This window comes from Neofelis nebulosa, chromosome 7, assembly GCF_028018385.1.
Source record: "Neofelis nebulosa isolate mNeoNeb1 chromosome 7, mNeoNeb1.pri, whole genome shotgun sequence".
Taxonomy (NCBI): domain Eukaryota; kingdom Metazoa; phylum Chordata; class Mammalia; order Carnivora; family Felidae; genus Neofelis; species Neofelis nebulosa.
In genome coordinates, this window is record NC_080788.1 from 92,256,173 (window position 1) to 92,276,089 (window position 19,917).

Here is a 19,917-nt window from a genome sequence, read left to right on the forward strand (position 1 = left end):
TTAAATATTTCCATTGTTACATATACATATTTGCATTATTGTTTTTGAACTAAATACAGTTCCATCATGTGGACATGTCATAATGATTTAAATATTCCTTTATGTATAGGCACTTCTGGGTTTGTTTGTTGTCAGTTTTGTTTGTCTATTTATTTAATCTTTTTATTTAATTCCAGTATAATTAAAATAGAATGTTATATTAGCTTCAGGTGTACATATACTGATTTAACAATTCTATACATTACTCGGTGGTTATCATGATAAGCGTACTCTTTAGTCCCCATCACCTATTTCATCCATGCCCCCATCCACCTCCTCTCTGGTATCCATCAGTTTGTTCACTATAGTTAAGAGTCTGTTTTTTGGTTTCCATTTTGTTTTCTTTGTTCGTTTGTTTTGCTTGTTAAATTCAATATATGAGTGAGATCATATTGTATTTGTCTTTCTCTATATGACTTATTTCCTTACCATTATACTCTCTAGGTCTATCCATGTTGTTGAAACTGACAAGATCTCAGTATTTTTTGTGGCTGAGTAACATTCCATGGTGTGTGTATGTATGTGTGTACATATTTATCATTCATCTATCAATGGATCCTTGGAATGCTTCTGTAAATTGGCTGTTGTAAATAATGCTGCAATAACCAGCAGTGCATATATCTTTTGAGTGAGTGCTTTTGTATTCTTTGGATAAATACTCAGCAGTGGAATTACTGGACCATGTGGTAGTTCTGTTTTTAATATTTTTGAGGAACCTACATACTGTTTTCCACAGTGGCTGCACCAATTCACATTTCCATCAAGAGTGTAAAATGAGGTGTTTTTTTTTTTTTCCCACCACATCTTTGCCAACATTTGTCTTTTCTTGTGTGTGTGTGATTTTCTTTTTTTTATTTTAACCGTTCTGAGGGATGTGAGGTAACATCTCATTGTGGTTTTAATTTGGATTTCCATGATAACGAGTGGTTGAGTACCTGTTCATATGTCTGTCGGCTGTCTTCTTTGGAGAAATGTCTTTTCATGTATTCTGCTCATTTTCATTGGGTTATTTGGCTTTTTTGGTGTTGAGTTGTATCAGTTCTTTATATATTTTGGATACTAGCCTTTTATCAGATATGTCCTTTGCAAACATTCAGCACGTAGTCTGTATTTTGTTGGTTGTTTCCTTTGCTGTGCAAAAGCTTTTTATTTTGGTGTAGTCCCAATAGTTTATTTTTGCTTTTGGTTCCCTTGCCTCAGGAGACATATCTAGAAAGAGGTTGCTATGGCTAATGTTAAAGTAGAAGTTGTTACTGCCTGTATTCTCCTCTAGGATTTTTATGGTTTCAGATCTAACATTTAGGTCTTTAATCCACATTTAGTTTACTTTTGTACATAGTACAAGAACGTTGTCTAGTTTTATTCGTTTGCATGTAGCTTTCCAACTTTCCCAACACTATTTGTTGAAGAGACTTTTTCCCATTGCATATTTTTGCCTTTTTTGTTGAATATTAATTGACCATATAATTGTGGGGTTTTTTTTCCTCTGGGTTTTCTGTCCTGTTCCATTGATTTGTGTATTTATTTCTGTGCCAATAGTAGACAGTGTTGATTATTACAGCATTGTATATCTTGAAGTCTGGGATTGTGATACCTCCAGTTTTGTTTTTTTTCAAGATTGCTTTGGCTGTTTGGGGTCTTTTGTGGTTCCATATACATTTATTCTAGTTCTATGAAAAACACTGTTGATATTTTGATAGGGATTGCTGTAAATCTGTAGACTGCTTTGGGCAGTATAGAAATTAAATATATATATATTTGTGCTTCCATTCCATAAGCAAGGAATGTCTTTCTATTTGTGTCATCTTTAATTTCTTTTATCAATATGTCAGAGGTTTTAGAGTACAGAACTTTCACCCCTTTGGTTAAGTTAATCCCTATGTATTTTATTATTTTCGGTGCAATTTTAAATGGAATTATTTCTTAATTTCTCTTTCTTTTTAATTGTATCTTGACTGACAATTGCAACTTTTCATCATGTATTTCAACGTTTTTCCATCCATTTATTTGCCTTCAAATTTATGAAAGTGTATATTCTTTCACATTTTTCAATTTGTGTGTGGTTTGGTGCTTTAAGCTTAAATGTTTAACAAATCATTTTGGAATCAGGTTATGGTAGCTATCCAGATTTGCCTTCTAGAGTGACAGCACAAAGCTCAGCTTCCAAGGGGGTGACAAAAAACAACAATAAATTGCTCTCCAAAGTAGTGCAAAGTGGAGACCACATTTACTCTTTTTCCAAAATCTTTAGTTAGTGCTGTAAATATTACTTTTCTTTTAAGATGATGAATTTATTGTGCCTTTTTCCTAGAAGCAAAACTAGTGGAAATTAAAGTGTTAATATAAATACCATTTACTTTAATGGATATTCCACTCAGAACAAAAATAACCAAGATAGTGTATATAAATTAAATCCATTAAAAGCAAAAAACAGTGTCTGGCACTTTTATGAAAAAAAAAAAGGCGTGAATATAAAAAAATGAGTGAAACACACAAGCTTTTATCTTAAAAAATACCGTCTTATTTCCCATCCTTCATCTGTAACAAGTTTTAACTTTTTCCACAGTGTACTGTTTGTTTTAGCTAATTTGCGTTAGTATACATAAAACTTTTAGCATGTTAAAATTTCAGAAATAACAGAAGTAAAATCAATGAATCACCAAAGAAGCAATTATTAAAACTTTATTATGCACACACCAAAGCGACAGTTTCCTAGCTGGGGGCACTCAAACCAAATCGGAATGAGGCTCAGGGGCATATTGTTATAAAGCAGCTTATCTAGTGAGAAAGTTGTATGGTTAATCTTGACAGTGATTGGTTATAATATTAGAATTTGCTTAAATGACAGGGACTTAGTGGTTATCTCATACCAATCTTGGGAAAAGGTTTAATTTGCTTGTGATTCTTGCAAAGGCAAGAAATAACACAGGTGAAGTTAGTCTGGCAAAATAAACTTAATTAAGCTTTGTTTGTGTGACTTAATTGATTTTGTCTGCTCAGGTAATTTTCAAGGCTGGTCTACATTTCTTTTTTTATTTTATCAGCATCTATGTGTCTTAGTGGAAAGGCCCACAGTGATATAAGTAAGTTGTATCCTTATTTTTCAGAATGATAAAACACAATTGATCATAATAAGATAATTTGGTATACTTTGTCTACAAATAAAAAATAAATGGCAACTCAGACATTATTGAAATATAAAGCCTTTACTCATTAATTATGAATTGCAACTTGACCATATGCCACGTTTTTATTCAATGCTTTTTGTTTTTACTTTTTGTTTTACTTATCCCAAATTTTCTGTATTTAATTACATAGATGATGTTTTATTTATCTGGTATTATGCAGTATTATAGGGATGTATACATAGAAATTTCTGATCAACCTAATATTCTCTTTAAGACTATTAACATATTACTTCACTTTTATTGTCAAAATCCATAGTGTCACTTGAGTCTCTATAGATCACAATATATTTTTATTATCCCTCTTCTAGTATTTGTTAATTATAGCTATAATCTTATAGTAGATTATTGTTATTAAAGTCTTAATATGCATAATTATTTTTAATTTAAAAAATAATTATCACCTTTAGATTTAGATGCACAATTATGTAAAGAATAATTTAGAGTTTCCAGTATTTTAAGTAATTTCTGTGTTTCCTGAGAGTAATATTGTACCAAACAATACTTAATTTTTTAAGTACTCACTAGAAACCTATTTTTTAATTTTGTATAATCTGAGCATGTTATTTTGCTTTCTCTACTGATGCATAAGTATATTTGATAGGTTACACTTAAAACAATGATGACATGATTAATATATTTGATATTTATTGTATCAAAAGCAATAAATTACACTTTTTGTATTAATAAGAAACACATGTCAAACTTGATATAATTAGTCAATAAAGGAACTGTTAAGATATTTCAGGCAATTAGGCAAAACAAATGCTGAAATTAACTTACAAATAGATGTAAAATTTATCAATATTTACAGTGCAAATATCAGTTGCAATTCATGGTATAAAATCTATTTTCATTACAATAGGCAAGAATCATGTACATTATCATCACATTATTCTAGAGCATACAGAGTTATATATAGCTCAGGAGAAAACCCTGGATATATTAATAATTTTTGTCTGTTTCAAAGTTTTACTATTTTTCCTAATAGTCTTACCTGTGATCATAATGATCACAAAGATTACTCTTAATACAGTAAACAAAACACAAAATTCTGTCACTGTTATGTTCTGATTATTTATATATAAGTGCGACAGGAATGCTAAATCACCAATTGGCAATTGGTGCCAATTTGTACATTCTTTCTTGAGTTTGCTTTGCAAATCTAGAGCCCCATAATATTGAACAGTTACCCTTCAAGATACAGATTTGACTAATAAACTATCTAAAATATTTCATAAAGAAAGTTGAATTGGATTCAAAAAGCCTTTAATATTTGCTGGAAGCCAAACTTAAGAGACTCTACCAGGTTTCACCTTCAATATTTATAAATTTGGGTGAATTCCTCTTTCAATATCTTTAAAGTTCTTTTTTTTTAAAGTTTGTTTATTTTGAGAGAGAGAGAGAGAGAGTGGAGGAGGAGCAGAAAGAGAGTAGGGTGAGGGACAGAGAAAAAGGGAGAGGGAGAGAATCCCAAGCAAGCTCCACACAGAGCAGAAGCCAACATAGGACTCAAACTCACAAACCATGAGATCATGACCAGAGCTGAAGTTGTACTCTTAACCTACTGAGCCACCCAGGTGCCCTCCAAAGTTCTTGAACTACCAATACCTGACCTTCCTTACTAATCAAGGTGGAACCCTGTAACCCATGTACCAGCCAGTTTTCTTCAGTAGGTACTGACTCCCTAAATACAGCTATCCTTTATTCCTTAAAAGTGGTCTGTTCCACCTGATTAAATGAACAACCTTCTAAGCTAAGATCTCAGTTACGCAATTGATTTGTCTTAGCAAATATGTGGGTAAATGGTTATTGAACATTTGCAAATAAGTGTATTTCCAAGTAAATTGAGAAGGCCCATTAGCTTCTGAATACTCAAGTGTCACTGAGAATTAGATAACATTAAAAAAAAATGTTTTAGTTTACACAACCAGAGTTTACTAAGCTTCTGTGGCTTCCCTAGAGTTTAACATGGCAAAGAAATGGATTTCTCATATATACATTAAAAAAGAACATTAAAATAATTTCAATATTCCAAACAAATACCATAATAAAGTTTTCTTTACTGTTTATATAATTTTATATAATTAATTCTTGTTCCATTAATCTTGGATCAATAGTCTGCTTTCAGGAACTCTCTAGACTAAGAAGACTTCTGGAAATCCTGACTCAGTCCACAGGGACAATCTGAAAGTTTCTAAGTTATGTGATTTCAGAAGCTTGTACCCAATAATCTATTCTTTGAAGCTGCAATAATTTTAAATACCCAATACAATGGTTTTCCATGAGGGTCTGCGATTTTTGCTCTTTGCTAAGAACACAAAACTCTGGCCTATAACTTAGAGATGTCAGGCCAGAATCAGAGTAAATTTAAAACTAGCTGTAGGTGACAGACACTTAATGGCTAAAATCAATATATCAAGGTAACCAATATTAGCAGAATGGAAGAGAGTAAAACTCTCTGTCAAGGTGTGTACCTATTATATAGATACCTTTAGTCATTTACTGTGAGATTAAAAACATATTATGGGTAGTGAGGACATTGAAATCTTTGTTTTTTATTAATTTTTTTAACATTTATTTATTTTTAAGAGAGAGAGCACGAGCAGGGAAGGGGCAGAAAGAGAGGGAGACACAGAATCTGAAGCAGGCTCCAGGCTCTGAGCTGTTAGTGCAGAGCCTGGCACGGGGCTTGAACCCACAGAGTGTAAGATCATGACCTGAGCTGGTCAGATGCTTAACCAACTCAGCCACCCAGGCACCCCAGAACATTGAAATCTTTAAGGACTTCCAAAGAAACATAGACTCTCTGAAACACTTATAGTAGCAATATTCTACCAACAGTTTTGACCTAGGGGAGGCCAAGGACCTCTTCCAATTATGACTGCTCTTCCCGTGCAATGCTTACAATAGGAACAAAATCAAACTATCATATTTCCAGAATCTTTCTCAGAAAGTAAAAAAAAAAATGTGGTTTTCTAAGGGCCTTCTAGAACACTTCAAAAATAGAGTTTTATAAAGGATATTCTATATTTATATTGAAGAGCAGTTTAAAATTTTTTTATCAATGGAGAATTTTAAATTTAATATAGGATAATGAACATTTTGTTAATTCTTGAAAGAAAGTGGTAGTAAAACATTAAAAAATAAGCATAGATGATTGAAAATACCTTAACTCATCCGTACATGAGATATCATTAGTATTCTTTTTTTTTTTTTTTAATAAATAAGACTAGAAAAAAGTCAACATAAAGCACAAAGTTTATACTTTCTTTCTTCAATATTTTATCTAGGGGCACCTGGGTGGCTCCGTTGGTTCAGTGGTCCACTCAATTTTGGCTCAGGTCATGATCTCATGGTTCATAGGATCAAACCCTGCATCAGGCTGTGCTCTGACAGTACTGAGCCTGCTTAGGATTCTCTCCCTCCCTCTCTCTCTGACCCTCTGACTCTCCTCTCTGACCCACCTGTCTTCGCTCACCCTCTCTCAAAATAAATAAATAAACATAAAAAAGATTTTATTTAAATAAAGATTTAGTTAACATATGGTGTAGGTATTGTTTTCAGAAGTAGAATTGTTATTCAACATTTTCATATAACACTCAGTGCTCATCAAAAGTGCCCTCCTTGATGCCTGTCACCCATTTAGCCCATCCCCCCACCCAACACCCCTGAAGTAACCCTCAGCTTTTCTCTACAGTTAAGAGTCTCTTATGGTGTGCCCTCCTTTCTGCTTTTATTTTATTCTATTTTTACTTCCCTTCCCCCACATTCATCTGTTTTGTTTCTTAAATTCCACATGAGTAAAATCATGTAGTGTTTGTCTTTCTCTGACTTATTTTACTAAGCATAGTTCCATCCCTGTAATCTTGCAAATGGCAAGATTTCATTCTACCAAAGTTTATTCTAAGGCATAGAATTGTTTCTGGCAAGACAGATTACATATAAGGTAAATAAATTTCTCATGTATTATAGTCAATATTACTCATCACTAAACCAAGGAGGCAAGCCCATCAAGTTTCAGAAAAAAGTTGTTTGATTTGAATACATTTTATTGTTTACAAACTCAGTAATTATAAACAAAATAAATAAAAGTCCTTTACTAAGTTTTATCCCTTATTATTCAGAAACAAGCAAATACTTTATTTTTAGATCAGCAGTTCTCCCTCAGGGAATTCATGAAGTCAAAACCATTACCACAATAATATCATGATGTTATTTTGTTAAGATATACCATGTTCATCACTGCTATCTTCAGATGAATGGACAAAATATATATTTAAAAAATTTTTGCTTTCTTTTTACCAAGATAAACATTGATGGCTGTAATCCACATAGACAACAGCTCTGTAGGAGTTTATTAAGTCCTAAAGTATAACAATGGCTAGACGTCAATCTGAGATTCAATGCTATAGAACGAAGTGTTCTAATTCCATGAAAAAACAAAAAAAGCATGTGCATGGTTGTATTCCTCTGTCACTATTGCTCTTAGTATAAATGCAACTACTCATATTAATTCACCATATCCAAATTAATTAACTTCTGTTTCACAGAGAAAAGTGGAGAGTGGGCTGAACAGTTGACAACTGTCTGGCATGCCTAAGCATTTAGCAAACTCAAAGTCCTAAACACATGTAACATAAACCATACAGCCACACATAACTTTCTCATCTTAAAGTGGCAAAAATAATCATCAGTAATACTACCCAAAGATATAATCTGTCTATAGAATATAAAAAGAAGAGGCTAAAGTATACAAGCTTAAATCTGTTTTATAATGAATGTTTCAGAATTCTCTATTAGAAATTATTTAACTATTCAATAATTATCTGTTAATTAAAATACATTTATCTATCAATCTAGAGTTTTAAATTATCTAAATATATTGGAAATTATCAGCAAGCTGCTGTATTATAAAATATGATTACTCTTGAAATAATTTTTTTTGTTGTTGAGTGGAGGGCAGAAAGAGAAAGAGAGACAAAGAGAGAGAGAGAGAGAGAGAGAGAGAGAGAGAGAATCCCAAACAAGCTCCACTCTCAGAATGGAGCCCAACTCGGGACTTGATCTCACAACTGTGAGATTATGACCTGAGCTGAAATCAATAGTTGGATGCTCAACTGATTGAGGCACCAGGTGCCCCAGTGTTAAAATAATCTTAAAAATTATGTAGAAATAATGTTAATTTATTTGACCAGTAAGTCTTTCTAAACTTAGAAAAGCTAAAAAGAGGTAGAATAAAATGTATGTTTGTACAATATTTCATACTGATAAATTAGAGAAAAGATAGATTTTTTAAAATACCAGAATTATTAAATTAGTTTACTGAAAATTCATTTTAATTATGTGAAATGGATAAAGTATCTATGAGTTAGTTTCTATAGTAACAATATTATTATTTTTTCATTTTTTTTTAATTTCCATCCAAATTAGTTAGCATATAGTGATATAATGATTTCAGGAGTAGATTCCTTAATGTCCCTTACCCATTTAGCCCATCCACCCTCCCACAATCCCTCCAGCAACCCTCAGTTTGTTCTCCATATTTATGAATCTCTTCTGTTTTGTCCCCCTACCTGTTTTTATATTATTTTTGTTTCCCTTCCCTTATGTTCATCTGTTTTGTCTCTCTCTTTTTTTTTTTTTAATGTTTATTTATTTTTGAGAGAGACAGAGACAGAATGTGAGTGGGTTGGGGTGGAGAGAGGGAGCACAGAGTCTGAAGCAGGCTCCAGGCTCGGAGCTGTAAGCACAGAGCCTGACGCGGGGCTCGAACTCACGAGATGTGAGAACAAGACCTGAGCCGAAGTCGGATGCTCAACTGACTGAGCCACCCAGGTGCCCCATCTATTTTGTCTCTTAAAGTCCTCAATATTATTTTTAAGTCCATGGTCCTTAATATATTAAAGATTTAATTTCCTTGTCTTTTGATAATTTTAGAAACATATGTGTGCTTACTTATTTCTCTAAGCCAACCAGATAATGTCTAATTAGGAGAGTTTATAATTTATTAACACTCCCGAAGATAGAGAAAAATATTTTGAATTTTCCCAGTAAGAGGTAGTGGCTCTCTGTATTACGGACACATAGAATATTTATGGTTTCATGTCCGTGACTTCAGACAGGAGAATAATAGAGAAAAAAACAAAAATTCATTATCTAGATCATCAAAGGGATGTTCTTCTCTACCATGAACATTATATTCTGAAGAGCTAAAATACTGACAAATAAATCAAGTAAAGACTATGAGCCAGATTTTCTGCCATCTTTTAGCCAATAGAGAACAGATATTTACTGTTCATCAAATGGTCACATCATACAAATAACCCAGTAATTGTTGCCATTTACTGGGGAATAACCTGACTGTAAATAAAGGAGAAACAAAAGCAAAACAATCAGAAGAAAGATAAAACAGAAAACCTATAGGGATAAAGTTAAGAACATTTTGTTCCATTGCTACTTGGGTTTTATCTCTAGAAGCCAGGATAAAATTTATCTGGGGTTAAGCTTTCTGAGGTGTATTTCTGTGCAGTGTAATTTATCTGGTTCTTTCAGGTGAATCTACTGCGCATTTGGGTGTGTGACCTCTGAAACTATTCAAGATAAATTTAACAAAGAGGCATAATCATTGCTTTTATAATAAATATTAAATGACAGTGTCAAATTCTGACATATTAGGTTAAGAGTGGAAGTGTTTGTGTATGTAGGGGGGTGGGGTTGTTATGTTTTGTTTTCATTTTTCAAAATGTTTATTTACTTTGAGAGAGAGAGAGAGAGAGAGAGAGAGAGAGAGAGTAAGAGCATGCACATGTGCAGGAGCAGGGGGAGGGGCAGAAAGAGAGGGAGAGAGAGGATCCCAAGCAGGCTCCATGCTGTCAGCATAGAACCCTCAGGGCTTGATCTCATGAATTGTGAGATCATGACCTGGGCAGAAATCAAGTGTCAGTTGGATGTTCAACTTACAGAGCTACCTACGTGCCCCTATTTTAATTTTTTTTTTTTTTTTTTTTTTTTTTTTTTACTATCAATGAGCTTTAATTTATTTTCAAACCCCACACTATGTTTAGGTTGCTATTTGGTTATATTTTCATTTGTTTCTTATCCCAAACCGTGAATACACACACAAAATTCTCTACTTGATGGGCACCTTGCTGGCTCATTTGTAGAGCATGTGACTCTTGATCTCAGGATTTTTAGTTCAAGCCCTATGTTGGATGTAGAGATTACTTAAAATTAAAATCATAGGGGCACTGGGAGGCTCAGTTGGTTAAGCATCTGACTCTTGATTTCACCTCAGGTTTGTGACTTTGAGTCCCACGTTCATTGTGCATTACCATTTCTCCACATTCCTTTATCATCCCCCTGCATCACTTAATTTAAAACTCTATATCATGTAGACTGTACTAAGGCTTTATGTCTTCTTTTCTCTTAGTTTTTGACAGAGCATTTTCTCAGATTTACTATATTTAACAGAACTTGGGATAGTACAGGTCTCAGATGCCTGAAATAGCAGTAAAAATTTTTTGTTATGCTACCTTTTCTAACATGGCCTTTTTCATGAATCAAAGACTTAGTATCCTAGTATGTGAAGCTTGGGGCTCCATATAGTTGTTTGTTTTCATCACAGTAATTCTTTTAAGTCAAATTTTTTTTTTAACTTTAAGTTAAATTTAAGTTAGCTTAAGTTTAAACATTTGCATATAAGTCTATGAGTAGACACATATTTTCCCTGGGTACCCAGAAATGGAATTTCTGAATAATATGGTAATATGGTAATTCTACATTTGATGTTTTTAGAAACTGTCAAACTATTTTCCAAACATACTGGTATATTTTACATTCCTAGTCGCAATATGTGAGGTTTTAAATTTTTCCACATTCCTGTCAACACTCATTGCCTTTTTTTTTTTTTAATAATAGCCGTTCTAGTGGATGGGAAGTGATATCTCATTGTGGTTTTGATTTACATTTCCCTCATCATTAAGATGCTGTGAAGCTTTTGAATGCTTATTGGCCAGTTGTATACAGATCTGTTTACTCCAAACTTTTGTCCACTTTCAAAGTGGGTCATTTGTCTTTTTTGTTGTAAGCGTCCTTTATATAGTCTGAATGTAAGTCCTTTATCAGATATATTATTTGAAACAATTTTCTTTCTGTTTTCTTCTAGTCACTGAACAACCTTTTTGCTCAGTGATATGTTTGAAATATACAAAGTCTTAATAACTATAACTCATAATTTTCTGTTTGAGTTACCGGGGTATTATATCTAAGTGACCATTGTCTAACCTACATTTTTTTAGAGACCTATAGTTTTGGTTCTTAAGTTAGGTCTGTATCAAATAAATGTTTACATTTTTACAATCTTCCCATATGACTGTCTTTTGGATTAATTATCATTATGTTTAATTATCGGGCTTTAGTAGGAAAGTTAATTCCTTTCCACTAAGTTCTTTGTCTAAGTGAAGTAATTTATTTCATGACACATCATTAATTGAACCTTACCTCTGAGAAATTTATACAGATTTAGTGATTATAACTAATGGGTATGACCATAGTATACCTCATTTCGTCCTCAGGACAGCACTGAGTGTAATTGGCAATTATCACTGAAATCATTTCTCAAATTTGACTTCTATTATTTGGGATTAAGAACAATGGCATTTCCAAACCTGCAAATTGCCAAATTGTGGGCTTCTTCTAGTCTTTTCCATTCTTGCTTTTAAACTAGCCATTTCTTTTTTGATTGATTTATAGCTTGTATTACCTTGCATTCCTTTACCAAGTAGGACCACAAAAATCAAATCATAGCAGTAGCAGTGTATTTGTAAACTCTTCCTCTAGAGTTCCAAATGAATTACATACCTGATATGCTTTCCAGTTTCCACAGACACATGCTAACCAAATAATATGTCACTATAGAAATAGGATCATCATCTTTCCAGCCTTTTATAACAATTTACTTACAAATACACAGACATGCACAAACATATACACTTTTGACTTTTATATGAGAATATTTAATCACTGGTAATAATTTATATATTAGAATATACTGTTATGATGCAGTAACAATAAACGAAAAATCTCAGTGGCATATAACACCAAAAGTTTTCTTTTCACATACACCACAGTCATTGCAAACAGGATGGGTGATCTAAACTACATGCCCCACTCTAGAACCCAGGCTGACAGAGAAGGTAGGATCTGATATGTTTCTGGTTATACGTTGAATACTCTGTTGGCTTCTACAAAGAAATTATGACTAAAAGAACACAAATAGAGATTGTAGCTTTCATATTCTTATATGAAGGGTGATGGTAAAAAAGAATAACTCATCCTTCCAAAAGAAGACAAAAGAGGAAAGAGAAAATGAAAAAAGAATGGGCAGCGCATGTAGAAAACACTTAAATAGATGAAAAATATAACCCAACAAAAGAACAGTTTAGATACATGTAAATAGACCAAGTGATTCAGATAAATAAGAAATATTTTTAGACTCTGTAAAATAATAAAACCTAATAATAAGTTCTTCTCAAAAGATATATGGAGTGCAAGAAAAAAAACTGTGAGGGGCACCTGGGTGGCTCAGTCAGTTAAGCATCCAACTTTGGCGTCATGATCCCACGGTTTGTGGGTTTGAGCCCCGCATCAGGGTCTGTGCTCACAACTCAGAGCCTGGAGCCTGCATCGGATTCTGTGTCTCCCTCTCTCTCTGCCCCTCCCCTGCTTGTGCTCTGTCTCTCAAAAGCAAATAAACCTTAAAAAGGGGAAAAAAACTGTGAAAGAAAGAATAAAAACTAATTTAACATTAGAAACTTAATACAGCACATTAACAATTAAAATAGAAAAATTATGTAGTTACTATAGCAGATGTAGAAAAAAGTTTGGGAAAAATCATAATCTATTAATTATTAAAATATTAGTGAAAGATTTATATTTTATGTTTGAGAACTGTATCTGTCTAAAATTTTATTTTAGGTATAAGTCATTGAAGTAAAATAATAGAAGATAAAATGTATAAAATGACAAAGAAAAAATATTGTCAACCGTTTTAAAATTATAAAATTATTGAAAGTTCTTAAAAATACTATTATTAATTACTAGAAAATTAATATATAGAATACTAACATTTTTAAATTTTTATTTATTTATTTATTTATTTATTTATTTATTTATTTATTTATGTATTTTAAGAGAGGGGAGGGGCAGAGGGAGAGGGACAGAAAATGCCAAGCAAGCCTTGTGCTATCAGTGCAGAGCTCTATAGGAGGCTGAACTCCGAACCATGAGATCATGACCTGAGCCTAAATCAAGAGTTGAATGCTTAACCAATTGAGCCACCCAGGTGCCCCAACTAACATTTCTGAATACAAAATTTTGAAGTATATTTTATATACTAAAAAACAAGCAAGTGGAAACTTCTCTATTAGCCAAGAATTAATAAATACTCTCATTTTAAAGAAACATATATATATATATTTTTTTTTACGTGTTGTATAGATATATATGAATACATGTGTTTATGTATATATTGATACATATATGAATATATGTATATTATATTTATATAGCTGTGTCTATATAAAATATGACATATACCACAAAGAAAGTTAATAGAGTGCTAATGTTTTTTCTCCAGTTAGAATTTTTTATACATAAAGTTAATTTTTCCTTATTTAGACTTAGTCATATTATCATTGCCATATATACATAAACATAAAATCTATCCCGCAAAATGATTTTACAAATTCTTAAAATGCCTAATAATGTAGAATTTTATCCTTCTGAATAATTTTTGACTCAGAATTGTTGATATCCATGTGTTTGACAATATTTTCTTTGTTCTAGGAGTTTTAGTGACTCAGCATTTTACCTAAAATTCAAAATTCAATAGTCATTCTAAAAATATTGATGTTGTTTAATTTGACAAAATTTCTAGTTTCTCTTTTTCTTTAGTTGAATGTTTCCAGAATATAAGCAGCTTATCAAAAATTTAACAGTAAGTTTCAGACAAAATGACATTCAGTTACTCCTTGCAGAGCATGAGTTAGTTACACCAGCTCTCACTCTGGCTTCCACATTCCTTTTGTCTGTTGGGAAACACAGGTCAATTTCTTCGCCGTCAGTTGTGTGGTTTTGACAGACAAGTATTTCATCTTCACATAAATCACTAGTAAAGTATTAATACATCATTTTCTACCCACTGGCCATTCTTAGATTTCTTTAAATCACTTAGTTGTTCCAATTTGCATTCCCACCAACAGTGCAAGAGGGTTCCCGTCTCTCCACATCCTCTCCAGCATCTATAGTCTCCTGATTTCTTCATTTTGGCCACTCTGACTGGCGTGAGGTGGTATCTGAGTGTGGTTTTGATTTGTATTTCCCTGATGAGGAGCGACGTTGAACATCTTTTCATGTGCCTGTTGGCCATCCGGATGTCTTCTTTAGAGAAGTGTCTATTCATGTTTTCTGCCCATTTCTTCACTGGGTTATTTGTTTTTCGGGTGTGGAGTTTGATGAGCTCTTTATAGATTTTGGATACTAGCCCTTTGTCCGATGTGTCATTTGCAAATATCTTTTCCCATTCCGTTGGTTGCCTTTTAGTTTTGTTGGTTGTTTCCTTTGCTGCGCAGAAGCTTTTTATCTTCATAAGGTCCCAGTAATTCACTTTTGCTTTTAATTCCCTTGCCTTTGGGGATGTACCGAGTAAGAGATTGCTACGGCTGAGGTCAGAGAGGTCTTTTCCTGCTTTCTCCTCTAAGGTTTTGATGGTTTCCTGTCTCACATTCAGGTCCTTTATCCATTTTGAGTTTATTTTTGTGAATGGTGTGAGAAAGTGGTCTAGTTTCAACCTTCTGCATGTTGCTGTCCAGTTCTCCCAGCACCATTTGTTAAAGAGACTGTCTTTTTTCCATTGGATGTCCTTTCCTGCTTTGTCAAAAATGAGTTGGCCATATGTTTGTGGGTCTAGTTCTGGTGCAGCCGCTCTGGAAAGCAGTGTGGAGGTTCCTCAGAAAATTAAAAATAGACCTACCCTATGACCCAGCAATAGCACTGCTAGGAATTTATCCAAGGGATACAGGAGTACTGATGCATAGGGGCACTTGTACCCCAATGTTTATAGCAGCACTCTCAACAATAGCCAAATTATGGAAAGAGCCTAAATGTCCATCAACTGATGAATGGATAAAGAAATTGTGGTTTATATACACAATGGAATACTACGTGGCAATGAGAAAAAATGAAATATGGCCTTTTGTAGCAACGTGGATGGAACTGGAGAGTGTGATGCTAAGTGAAATAAGCCATACAGAGAAAGACAGATACCATATGGTTTCACTCTTATGTGGATCCTGAGAAACGTAACAGAAACCCATGGGGGAGGGGAAGGGAAAAAAAAAAAAAAAAAAGAGGTTAGAGTGGGAGAGAGCCAAAGCATAAGAGACTGTTAAAAACTGAGAACAAACTGAGGGTTGATGGGGGGTGGGAGGGAGGGCAGGGTGGGTGATGGGTATTGAGGAGGGCACCTTTTGGGATGAGCACTGGGTGTTGTATGGAAACCAATTTGACAGTAAATTTCATATATTAAAAAATAAATAAATAAATAAATAAATAAATAAAAAATTTAAAAAAAAATAAATAAATAAAAGTGGTTACAAATCAAGAATAAAAAAATAAATAAATAAAAAAAATAAAATAAATCACTTAGTTGTTGGCTTGGAAGGAAATAGGGAATTGCCATAATATCTTCTATAATGAGTGTTTGCTTATATCATCAAATTAATGGTCTGTTTCATGCACACAATCTTTCCATGCCAGTTACCAACCAGAGTCTAATATTTTTAATAAACTTTTTAAAAGCCTTTCAAAGACTTCAGATTTACAGAAAAGTTGCAAAAATAACACAGAGACTCCCATTACCTCTCATCCAGTTTCTCCAGCTGGTAACTTACATCACTGTCTTATATTCATCAAAACTAAGAAAACACTGATAACTTTGCATCACTATTAATTAAAATCTAGCCTTTAGTTAGATTCTACCAGTTTTTTTTCCAATATCATCTTTATGTCCCAAGATCCAATTAAAGTACTACATTTTACTTACTTGTCATGGGTCCTTTTGGTCCTCTGGTCTCCAAAACTGTTTTAGTCTTTTTTTTTTTTTTGGTTTTTATGACCTTAACAGTCTAGAGGCATACTAAACAGGTACCTTGTAGAATATCTTCTGATGAATTTATCTGATGTTTTTACCATGATTACTTTAGTTCAGCACTTTTGAGGATGATTTAAATAGTTAAATTCAGTAGTTTTGAAGATGTTAAGCAAACTCAATATTAAGTAATGGTAACAAAATGTATTTAATTGCACATAGATCAAATGGAAATGTATTTATATGAACACCTCTGACCCAGGTGGTGCTGCCCAGCTAAGAGTAGGCTTGTGTCTGTATTTGGGCACTATTTGTGACTACTCTCAGTAACAGAGTCGAGGTTTGAAGAAGTCAGGTAACTATCTGACAAAATTTGTTTAGTAACATGCCAAAGTATGTAACTATGGATATAATAAATAAACAAAATGACAAGTGGACCCTCAGTCTGCCCCAGTGACATAGTTTAAAGAGAATACTTTGGGGTAAAGTGTGTCAACTGCCTGAGAAGCTCAGAATCTATAAGTTTATTTTTAAATCATGAGCAACTAATATATAAGTTGTATAAAAATAAAAGGTGCCAAAGCAATGGTAATTATTAAATAATTCTTATGTAAATGAGTATGGCTGTATAAAAACAGAAAAGAATTTAGGAATAAGATAAGCTCTTCCATGAAGTAAATGACTTTTGAATTGGGAAAGGAAAGTGCTGATACTTTTATAAATAAAAATATAAAAGGCTGATGAATATGTTTAGGAAAAGCAGGTTGATACAGAAGTCAAAAATGCAGCCAGAAGACTAAGCTGTGAGAAAATTGCAATGCATTTTAATGTCTACTTAAGAAATTAAGACATTATTTGGGAGCAATAGGACGTCATTGTAGGTCATTCAGTGAGTTAGTAACATGATAAAATAGCAATTAGAAAGATTAAATTCATGATGTGTTTAGGATAAATTAAAGTAAAAGAGGTAGAGTACTTTGTCTCTGAAGTTATCCTAATGAAAGTAGGGTTTGATCAAGATTCTCTTTTAGGAGTGAGAACATTTCTAGGAGGTAGAATATCCTTTGCTTTGTACTTTTTTTCACAGTAATTTGTATTTTACCCCATACTATATCCAATTGCTTTAACAAAAGAGGATGAATTCATACTTCCGTGACAGTGTGCTATCTTTAATTTGGAGCTTCATATGATCTCTAGCACGTCACTGTGAAGCCAGGGAACTTCTGTGCCATTTTGCCAAACCAAAACTACAAGAATGGCTTTTGAATTAAATAGAAAGATAGTGGAATAGCCAGTACTGGATAATGGAAAGTGTGTTGCACAGTTTGTCAAAGAAAAATGATCTCATTACAGATGAAATTGAGTGAGGAAGTAGTTTGAATCAAATATTCTAGGTTTCAAGCCTGGAAATCCAAGGGCAATAGTGATGCCATTAACAAAAGAAAGAAACCTGAAAAAAGATGTCTTGTTGAAGGGACAGCCCTTTCTTTCCATTGTCCCTCCAGACTATTCAGAACAACACTATATTGAGAAAGTTCTATCTTCTTTCCATAACTTTTTTAAAATTTTTTTAAATGTTTATTTATTTTTGAGAGAGGGAGAGAGACAGAGTGTGAGCAAGGGAGGAGCAGAGAGAGAGGGAGACACAGAATCCCAAGCAGGCTCCAGGCTCTGAGCTGTCAGCACAGATCCCAATGTGGGGCTAGAACCCACAAACTGTGAGATCATGACCCGAGCCGAAGTCAGATGCTCAACTGATTGATTCACCCAGGCGCCGCTCCATAACTTTTAACTGATTTTATATAGCTGATGCATATTTTTAGATATCTAACATACAAAGGAAATAACTTATCATCTTTAGCAATGTATAAAAATATGAATCAATAAAGTACATTTTTTTGTCCATGCATTTTATTTTTTTATTTTATTATTTTTTAATATATGATTTTATTGTCAAATTGGTTTCCATACAACACCCAGTGCTCATCCCAAAAGATGCCCTCTTCAATTTTTTAAAATTTAATATTTATCTTTGAAAGAGAGAGAGACAGAGTGTTAGTGGGGGAGGAGCAGAGAGAAAGGGAGCCATAATCTGAAGCAGGCTCCAGGCTCTGAGCTGTCAGCACAGAGCCTGACGCAGGGCTCAAACCCACAAACCATGAGATCATGACCTGAGCCAAAATTGACATTTAACTGACTGAGCCACCCAGGTGCCCCATGAATCAATACAGTACTTTTTGTTTCCTTTTAGTCCTTGTGTCCAAAGTCAGTTCCATTTTTTGCTCTGCATTTGTAATTCTATCTTTTGTCATTTTTAGGACAGAACATCATCTGGAACTCTCTGGCTTACCTTCTCTGGCATGCTTTGAATTATTAAATGTCGCAATTCAGATCAATATATAAAGCTGAAAGAAATGTTTAAGAGTTTCCTTTTAAATAAAATTCAGTAAAATTGAATTTATCACTTATAAATTCATTTTATTTGCTTAAACAAAAACTTTGATATAACTCTAAATAATAATGAAAATAAAATAGTGTTTAGAATTTTTCAGCTAATGTTCCAAATACTGTAAATATATTAACTCATTTCATCATTACAACGAGTTCATAAGTTTGGAAATATTGCTATGCACATTTTATATGTGAGAAAACAGAGAGGTAGTTGTTATAACTCAAGCAATGGCAGATGGCTAATAAGTCAATATTTAAATAGAGACACTCTTCACCACATATACACACACTCATATTACATGACCCAAACAAACTGACTTGTAATTATGTTTGTATTTCACTTTCTGGTGTTTATATTGATATTCAGTAGATTTTTTTTTTTATAATTAACAATGTGTAGGATTTGTGTAATGCTATATAAGATTTATATTTATTTTCTAATGAAATTAAATCTAATCAATTCCTTATTACAAAAGCATCTTTGCCATTGTTATGTGGGCTGTAATGTAACAAATATGTTGAATTATATAATAATTATGTCTTTTGGATGATTTTCATTATTACAAATTCATAGAAGAGAGAATATTTTGTTTGATTTCAGTACCTGGTACATTTTCTTGTATCTATATGTCCCCATTCCCACTCTCTTCCCTTCTGCTTATATATATGGGAAATTTACAAATATATACAATTAAAATTGATAAAGTTGACAAAATTTATTTATCTGTACACATGCACCATGTTATATAAGATTATATATATATTTTTAAAATTACCTGCATAGTTCCCTTTTCTGGTATTCTATAGCAGATTCAAGTTATTATCTAATGTCACTTCCTTATAGCTTGAAGTAGTTTTTTAATATATGTTTTAAAATAGGGGGAAAGGCTAAAAGGGTTAGGATCATTAAGGAAGGCACTTGTTGGGATGAGCACTAGGTGTTATATGTAAGTGATGAATCATTAAATTCTATTCCTGAAATTATTATTACACTATATGTTAACTAACTTGGATTTAAAATTTAAAAAATAAATAAATACTTTAAAAAATAAAATAAATTTGTTAGCAGAAGTTCAGGATATCTAATGAAAT